This window comes from Rhinoraja longicauda, chromosome 6, assembly GCF_053455715.1.
Source record: "Rhinoraja longicauda isolate Sanriku21f chromosome 6, sRhiLon1.1, whole genome shotgun sequence".
NCBI lineage: Eukaryota > Metazoa > Chordata > Chondrichthyes > Rajiformes > Arhynchobatidae > Rhinoraja > Rhinoraja longicauda.
Window position 1 is genome coordinate 24836298 of NC_135958.1, and position 7743 is coordinate 24844040.

The window sequence follows — 7743 nt, forward strand, 5'->3', positions numbered from 1 at the left end:
ACCATCCTCTGTGTAAAAAACCTGCCCTGCACCTCTCCTTTAAACTTTGCCCCTCTCCTTAAAGCCCTTCAATGCCTTCGCCTCTGCATTCCATCACCAGAAATAATTAACAAGTACAGTGTCAAAGGATTTGAGTGAATTTCTAAACAGGTTTTACCTCTCACACATGGCTCTGATTTCCCTTCAGAGCAAGAGTCCCTGATTTTCCTCGCTTCACATCTCTCCTTATTAAGATGAAGGCATTCATATCTCCAGATTATACACTTGAAGCACAAGGTCCTTGAACTGATGACAGCTGAGGACACACATATTGGGGCATTAGCAGAAGGAAGCTAGTTTTTAGTGCTGATGGAGCTTCCTGTCAGGGAGACCCATCAAACACTAAGGTGAAAGTCTGGCAGAGCAGAGTTTACAGCCTTTGTCAGCAAAGTAATTGCAGCGTATCAGAGATAAACTGATAAGTTTATAAACAGAGATAAGTTCCAAAGTCTTCCTTAGCTTAGTCATCAAGGCATCGATCCCAGGAATGATTGGGTTAACATATCATGAGCGTTTGACGGCACTGGCCTGTACTCGCTGGAGTTTAGAAGGATGAGGGGGAATATTATTGAAACTTACCGAAAACTGAAAGGCCTGGATGTGGAGAGGATGTTTCCACTAGTTGGGAGAGCCTAGGACCAGAGGCCGTACTGTCAGAATAAAAGGACGGACCTGTAGGAAGGAGATGAGGAAGAATTTCTTTAATCAGAGGGTGGTGAAACAGTGGAATTCATTGGTACAGAAGGCTGTGGAGGCTGTCAATCGATATTTTTTAAGGCAGAGATTGAAAGATTCTTGATTAGTACGGGTGTCAGGGGTTATGGGGAGAAGGCAGGAGAATGCGATTGAGAGGGAAAGATAGATCAGCCATTATTGAATGACAGAGTAGACTTGATGGGTCGAATGGCCTAATTCCGCTCCAGAACCTATGAACTTATTAATCATAGGGTCTAATGAACCGATGAGCTACAACGTACCGCAATGCTGGGAACTACATATTCTGCTCTGTATCTTTTGCTCTATCCATCGTACTCGAGTTTGATTGTATCTATATATGGCATATCTGATCTGTTTGGATAGCATGCAAAACAAAGCTTTCCAGTGTTCCTTGGTACACGTGACAATAATAAATCAAAACCAAAAGCTAAATGGAGCCATACAGTATGGAAACAGTCTCTTCAGCCCAACTCTTTCATGCCGACCAAGTTGTCTAATTGGCCTAGTTCCATTAGGCTAAGCTTGGCCCAGATCCCTTCAAACCTCTCCTATCTAACTACCTCTCCAAGAGTCTTTTAAACATAATTGTGACTGCTTCTGTAGTTTCCACAGGGTTCCATGTTTTCCTCTTAATATTATAGCCGCCCGCATCTTTTGTAAATTCAGTGGGTCTTTGTCTTAATTTAGGGGCCCTCTTGCTCCATCTTAAATTAAGGGTCTTCTGTCTCCTTCTTAAGTTCAAGGACACCCTTTCTCCTGAAAAAGTGGTGGACACTGCCCATTTCATCATGGGTACTGACCTCCCCATCATAGAAGGGGTCTACAGGAGCTGCTGCCTCAAAAAGGCAGCCGGCATCGTCAGAGACCCCCACCACTCTGACCATGCTCTCATTTCATCCCAGCCATTAGGAAGAAGGTGCAGGAGCCTGAAAACCATAGCGTAGGTTCAGGTGCACCTTCATCCCAACAACCATCAGGTTATTAAACACAGCAGCTTCCAACAAAACTCTGAATTACAATGACTTGGGGGCGCATTGTTTTTGTCTCTGCACTATTATTGTCAGTTTGTTTAATATAATGAACATCTTTTTGTTGATAATTATGATGTTTACAGAGTATCTGAATGTTCTGAACAATGTTCTGAAGAAGGGTCTCGACCCGAAACGTCACCCATTCATTCCCTCTCTCCTAGATGCTGCCTGACCTGCTGAGTTACTCCAGCATTTTGTGATACCTTCGATTTGTACCAGCGTCTGCAGTTATTTTCCTACATGTTTACAGAGTCCTATGTTTACATATCTGTTTTGCTGCTGCAAGTAAGAATTTCATTGTTCTGTTTGGGGATATATGACAATAAAACACTCTTGACTCTTGATTCTTGCCTCTTCAAATTCAGGGCCCTGTTGCCTCCTTTGCTCCATTTAAATCCAGGGGGCCTCTAACTTTCCCTTGAACTTACAGACTCCCCAGATCACCAGTTGGAATCACTGTGTTCGAGGGCTGAGTGTGGTTGTTGCTGAATTTCCCTGATTTAAATGCAAGGATCAATGTCACTAATGGTTGCAAACTGGGCGTGCTGAATCGCAGAATAGATAAACAAGAGGAAATGCTTGTCAGACACAATTCCATGAACGCTGTGACCTTTCGGTATTAAATTCATTTCCTTCCACCACTCAATCTGCAATAATGATCCTCATTGCCTTAATGACTGACTAAGGGGGCTTGCTTTGTGTGGCTTGCGAGGGATCTGCGCGCTCAATGTTACTTCTTCTACCCATCAATAATACGCATTATGGCCAATTCACAACATGGATTACAGGAGCCCAGGGTACCTGCAGAGTTGAGAAGAAGAATTGATTTTACATGGCATGACCTCAGAACATTCCAAAGTGCTTCACCGTCAGTATAGTGTACTCTCTTGTAATGTAAGAAACACAGCAACCAAGTCCCCACGTGTATAATGTGGTAAGGGCTAGATAATGCTTGAAAGTGGTAGAGAAAGTACTAGAAAGTTTCAGCAGCCCATCCATCATCTGTGAGTTAGCACTTCAGGTTAGAGACATTTTTGGCAGTACTTTCTGGTTTTACTCCAAATTTCCAACATTGCAGAGTTTATGTTCATTATTCACTTTGTACTCAGCGTTGAAAACCATAGGAGTCATGGTGTCATACAGCGTGAACAAAGTGTCATGCAACATGGTGTCATATAGTATTGACCAAATAAGGGAAAATGAAACTAGCTTTAGATGGGGCATCTTAGTTGTGATGGGCAAGCTGAATGGAAGGGTCGTTCAACTCGTCCATGGCAACCAAGATGCCCCATCTAAAGCTAGTTTTGTTTTCCCTCATTCAGTCCATCTCCCTCTAAACATTTCTTATCCATCTACCTCTCCAAATTTATTTTAAGTGCTGGTATATTACGTGCTTCAAATACCTCCTCTGGCAGCTCATTCCATGTGCCCACCAATATCAGGATTAAAAAGTTGCCTCCCAAAATCCTTTAAACCTAAGTCCTCTGGTTCTTGATTCCTCTACCCTAGTTAAAAGACTCTGTGCGTTCGCTCTATCAATTCCACTCATAATTTTATACACCTCTATGAGATCACCCCTTAGCCTCTTCCAAATGGGAGCAAATCCTATCCTGAAGAATCCTTTCCAAAGTCATGCCAATGGCAGTAGTGGGCCGAATTTCAGAGGTGGACTGTGACACACTACACCTGGCAATATTGTGTTTTGTGCCATTCAATGGGGTGAACTCAGTCATAGTCATAGACTTCTTGACGTTTTTTGCCCCTTCCTGCAAAACATCATCAGCCAGCGTTCTTTAAGTGGACTGATTTGCAGGATTTGTTCAAGGAGCTCAAAGCAGGTCAGTGGAGTAGGCGGTAGCGCAGCAGTAGAGTTGCTGCCTTGGCCATGCCGGTGACCCTGGTTCACTCCTGACGACGGATGCTGTCTGTACGGAGTTTGTACATTCTCCCTGTGGCCGCGTGTGAACATTTTACTCTTGATCCTAACTCTGCGTTCTCTATTTTTAGATACTTCGGCTTTAGGAAAATGTATCCTACCATATATCCTATCAATGCTCCTCATAATTTTGGATACATCAGTCAACCTTCTCTGCTCCAAGGAAGAGAAACCCAGCCCATCCATATTACTCACATATTGTTTCCCCGGCAAAATCGTCTGCACTTTTTCTTTAAGGAGCATCAAATGTGAAGACCGCTCACTGTCTAAACCTGAAGAACACTCAGAAGTCTTCTGCCCACAACGTAAAATGTTCAGTGTGGTTTACAATGCAATTGATTTAAACTTCTCTTGCTGTGTATTAGTTTCAGATAATGGTATATTTGTACAATTGCAACCACTCAATTATTCACAAGAAGACTGCAGAATAAAATTACTGAGACTGGTTGTCTGAGTGTGATGCACAGTTTAGACAGAGTCTTTAATTAATTTTCCAGTTACACTCATTGATGCCATTTAATCTGCAGTTGCCTGCAATTAATGTGAGACACCACATTTTAAAAGCAAACTCAATCTTTGGCTACTGTTTGTCTTTTTATTGGAAGAGTTGTAATCCTGCCTTAAGATTTTATGAGGGTGGAATTCACTGTTGTTGTGTCTGATTATTTTCCATGTCAATCTACTATTGGAAGGCTTTTGGCTCATTTTGGCCAGCTTCATCAGTCACAGATTCGAGTATAGTATTTGGGAGGTCATGTTGCAATTGTATAAGACATTGGTACAATAAGAGTATTTAAAGTGTTGTGTTCAGCTCTGGGCCAAATGTTATAGGAAAGATGTTGTCAAGCTGGAAAGGTGCAGAGGAGATTTACGAGGATGTTGCCAGGACTCGAGGGCCTGAGCTGCAGTGAGAGGTTGAATTGGCTAGGACTTTATTTCTGATAGCGTCCTCGTAAATCTTCTCTGTAGCCTGTCCAGCTTGACAACATCTTTCCTATAACATGGTAACCAAACCTGAACACAATACTCTAAATGTGTCCTCACCAATGTCTTATCTAACTGCAGTGTGACCTCCCAACGTCTATTCTCAATCCTCAGATTGATGAAGGCCAATGTACAGAAATACTTTTTGACCACCTTATCTAATTGTGGTGCCATTTTCAACAAACCATGTACCTGCACTCCTAAATCCCTCTGCTCTACAACACTCCCCAGACCCCTACCGTTCACTGTGTAGGTCCTGCCCAAGTTAGACTTTGTCGAAATGCAACACCTCATATTTCTCTGTATTACAATACAATACAATACAATATATCTTTATTAAATACCATCAGCCATTTCTCTGCCCAACTGATCAAGATTCTACTGCAATTTTTGACAACCATCTTCACTATCTGCCATACCACCCACTTTAATAGACAATAGACAATAGACAATAGGTGCAGGAGTAGGCCATTCAGCCCTTCGAGCCAGCACCGCCATTCAATGCGATCATGGCTGATCACTCTCAATCAGTACCCCGTTCCTGCCTTCTCCCCGTACCCCCTCACTCCGCTATCCTTAAGAGCTCTATCCAGCTCTCTCTTGAAAGCATCCAACGAACTGGCCTCCACTGCCTTCTGAGGCAGAGAATTCCACACCTTCACCACTCTCTGACTGAAAAAGTTCTTCCTCATCTCCGTTCTAAATGGCCTACCCCTTATTCTTAAACTGTGGCCCCTTGTTCTGGACTCCCCCAACATTGGGAACATGTTTCCTGCCTCTAATGTGTCCAATCCCCTAATTATCTTATATGTTTCAATAAGATCCCCCCTCATCCTTCTAAATTCCAGTGTATACAAGCCCAATCGCTCCAGCCTTTCAACATACGACAGTCCCGCCATTCCGGGAATTAACCTAGTGAACCTACGCTGCACGCCCTCCATAGCAAGAATATCCTTCCTCAAATTTGGAGACCAAAACTGCACACAGTACTCCAGGTGCGGTCTCACCAGGGCCCGGTACAACTGTAGAAGGACTTCTTTGCTCCTATACTCAACTCCTCTTGTTACGAAGGCCAACATTCCATTGGCTTTCTTCACTGCCTGCTGTACCTGCATGCTTCCTTTCATTGACTGATGCACTAGGACACCCAGATCTCGTTGAACTCCCCCTCCTCCTAACTTGACACCATTCAGATAATAATCTGCCTTTCTATTCTTACTTCCAAAGTGAATAACCTCACACTTATCTACATTAAACTGCATCTGCCATGTATCCGCCCACTCACACAACCTGTCCAAGTCACCCTGCAGCCTTATTGCATCTTCCTCACAATTCACATTACCCCCCAGCTTAGTATCATCTGCAAATTTGCTAATGGTACTTTTAATCCCTTCGTCTAAGTCATTAATGTATATCGTAAATAGCTGGGGTCCCAGCACCGAACCTTGCAGTACCCCACTGGTCACTGCCTGCCATTCCGAAAGGGACCCATTTATCCCCACTCTTTGCTTTCTGTCTGTCAACCAATTTTCTATCCATGTCAGTACCCTACCCCCAATACCATGTGCTCTAATTTTGCCCATGGATCTCCTATGTGGGACCTTGTCGAAGGCTTTCTGAAAGTCGAGGTACACCACATCCACTGACTCTCCCCTGTCAATTTTCCTAGTTACATCCTCAAAAAATTCCAGTAGATTTGTCAAGCATGATTTCCCCTTCGTAAATCCATGCTGACTCGGAATGATCCCGTTACTGCTATCCAAATGCTCAGCAATTTCGTCTTTTATAATTGACTCCAGCATCTTCCCCACCACTGATGTCAGACTAACTGGTCTATAATTACCCGTTTTCTCTCTCCCTCCTTTCTTAAAAAGTGGGACATCATTTGCTATCCTCCAATCCACAGGAACTGATCCTGAATCTATAGAATATTGAAAAATGATCTCCAATGCTTCCACAATGTCATCTGCAAACTTGCTAACCATGCCATGTACGTTCTCATCCAAATCATCGATACAGAAGACAAACAGCAATGATGGATCCAGCACCGCACCCTGAGGCACACCACTTGTCACAGGCCCCCAGTCCGAAAAGCAACCTTCTGCCTGACAAATTGTTTCTGAAAAAGAAAAATAATTATTGGAATAACACGTTGTGGTCAATGGTTACATTTAGGCTGAACAATCTTTCTCTGTGTGGTACACCATTCTAACAAATACATAATAAAAGCCGCCTGTACTTCAAATGCTTCGGGACTTTAAATCTGTAGAAGAGTCTCGACCTGAAACGTCACCCATTCCTTCTCTTCAGAGATGCTTCCTGTCCAACTGAGTTACTCTAGCATTTTGTGTCTATCTCTTGTTTAAACCAGCATCTGCAGTTTCTTCATACACATTCCTCTTTAAATGAAAGGTGTAGCCACTCCTGCATGTAACCTGCTCGGAACATTTCAAGGCATGTTAGAGAAGACATTTTTGTCCGTCAGAGGTGCTGCGTCAAAATGGAAGCTGACATTCCCGGAGTCCTCTACCTCCCAGCCCCAGCCCCTGGCGTTCAGCTGCGTATTGTGAGATCCGCCGGCTGTTTAGAACCACGGTCATCTTGTAAGTTCATGGCTGCCAGTCGGATAGTAGGTATGTAGGAAGGAACAGCGGATGCCGGTTTAAACCGAAGATAGACACAAAAAGCTGGAGTAACTCAGCGGGTCAGACAGCATCTCTGGAGAAAAGGAGTAAGTGACGTTTTGGGTCGAGACCCTTCTTCAGGTCAGATGGTAATACTTGCTTGGGATTCTTTTGCTACCCACCATGATAGGAGGCAGCTGTCTTAAACATTTGTTCTGCTTGAAAGGCACATTTCATTTAAGCTATCGCTGCGTCTTCCCGGGCTGTGTGTGATATGAATTCATTTTGGTCAATGGTTTCTGCTTAGATTTTGCGCTCATGAAAATTAAATTGCACGGCAGAATTTTCCCTTTCATCTGATTGCATTTTCAGAGCAGCACGTTCGAGCACTACTTCACATTTGTTTTCTTTT

At 43.4% G+C, this 7743-nt stretch overlaps 1 long non-coding RNA gene across 1 annotated transcript in view; it reads left to right on the forward strand.

Moving 5' to 3' along the window:
• LOC144594832 (uncharacterized) overlaps positions 1-4292 on the forward strand; it is an 81875-nt gene extending 77583 nt beyond the window's left edge. The window contains exon 3 of the long non-coding RNA XR_013547426.1: positions 3795-4292. This is a non-coding gene — a long non-coding RNA (uncharacterized LOC144594832). The remainder of the gene's footprint in view (positions 1-3794) is intronic.
• The last annotated feature ends 3451 nt before the right edge of the window (positions 4293-7743 follow it).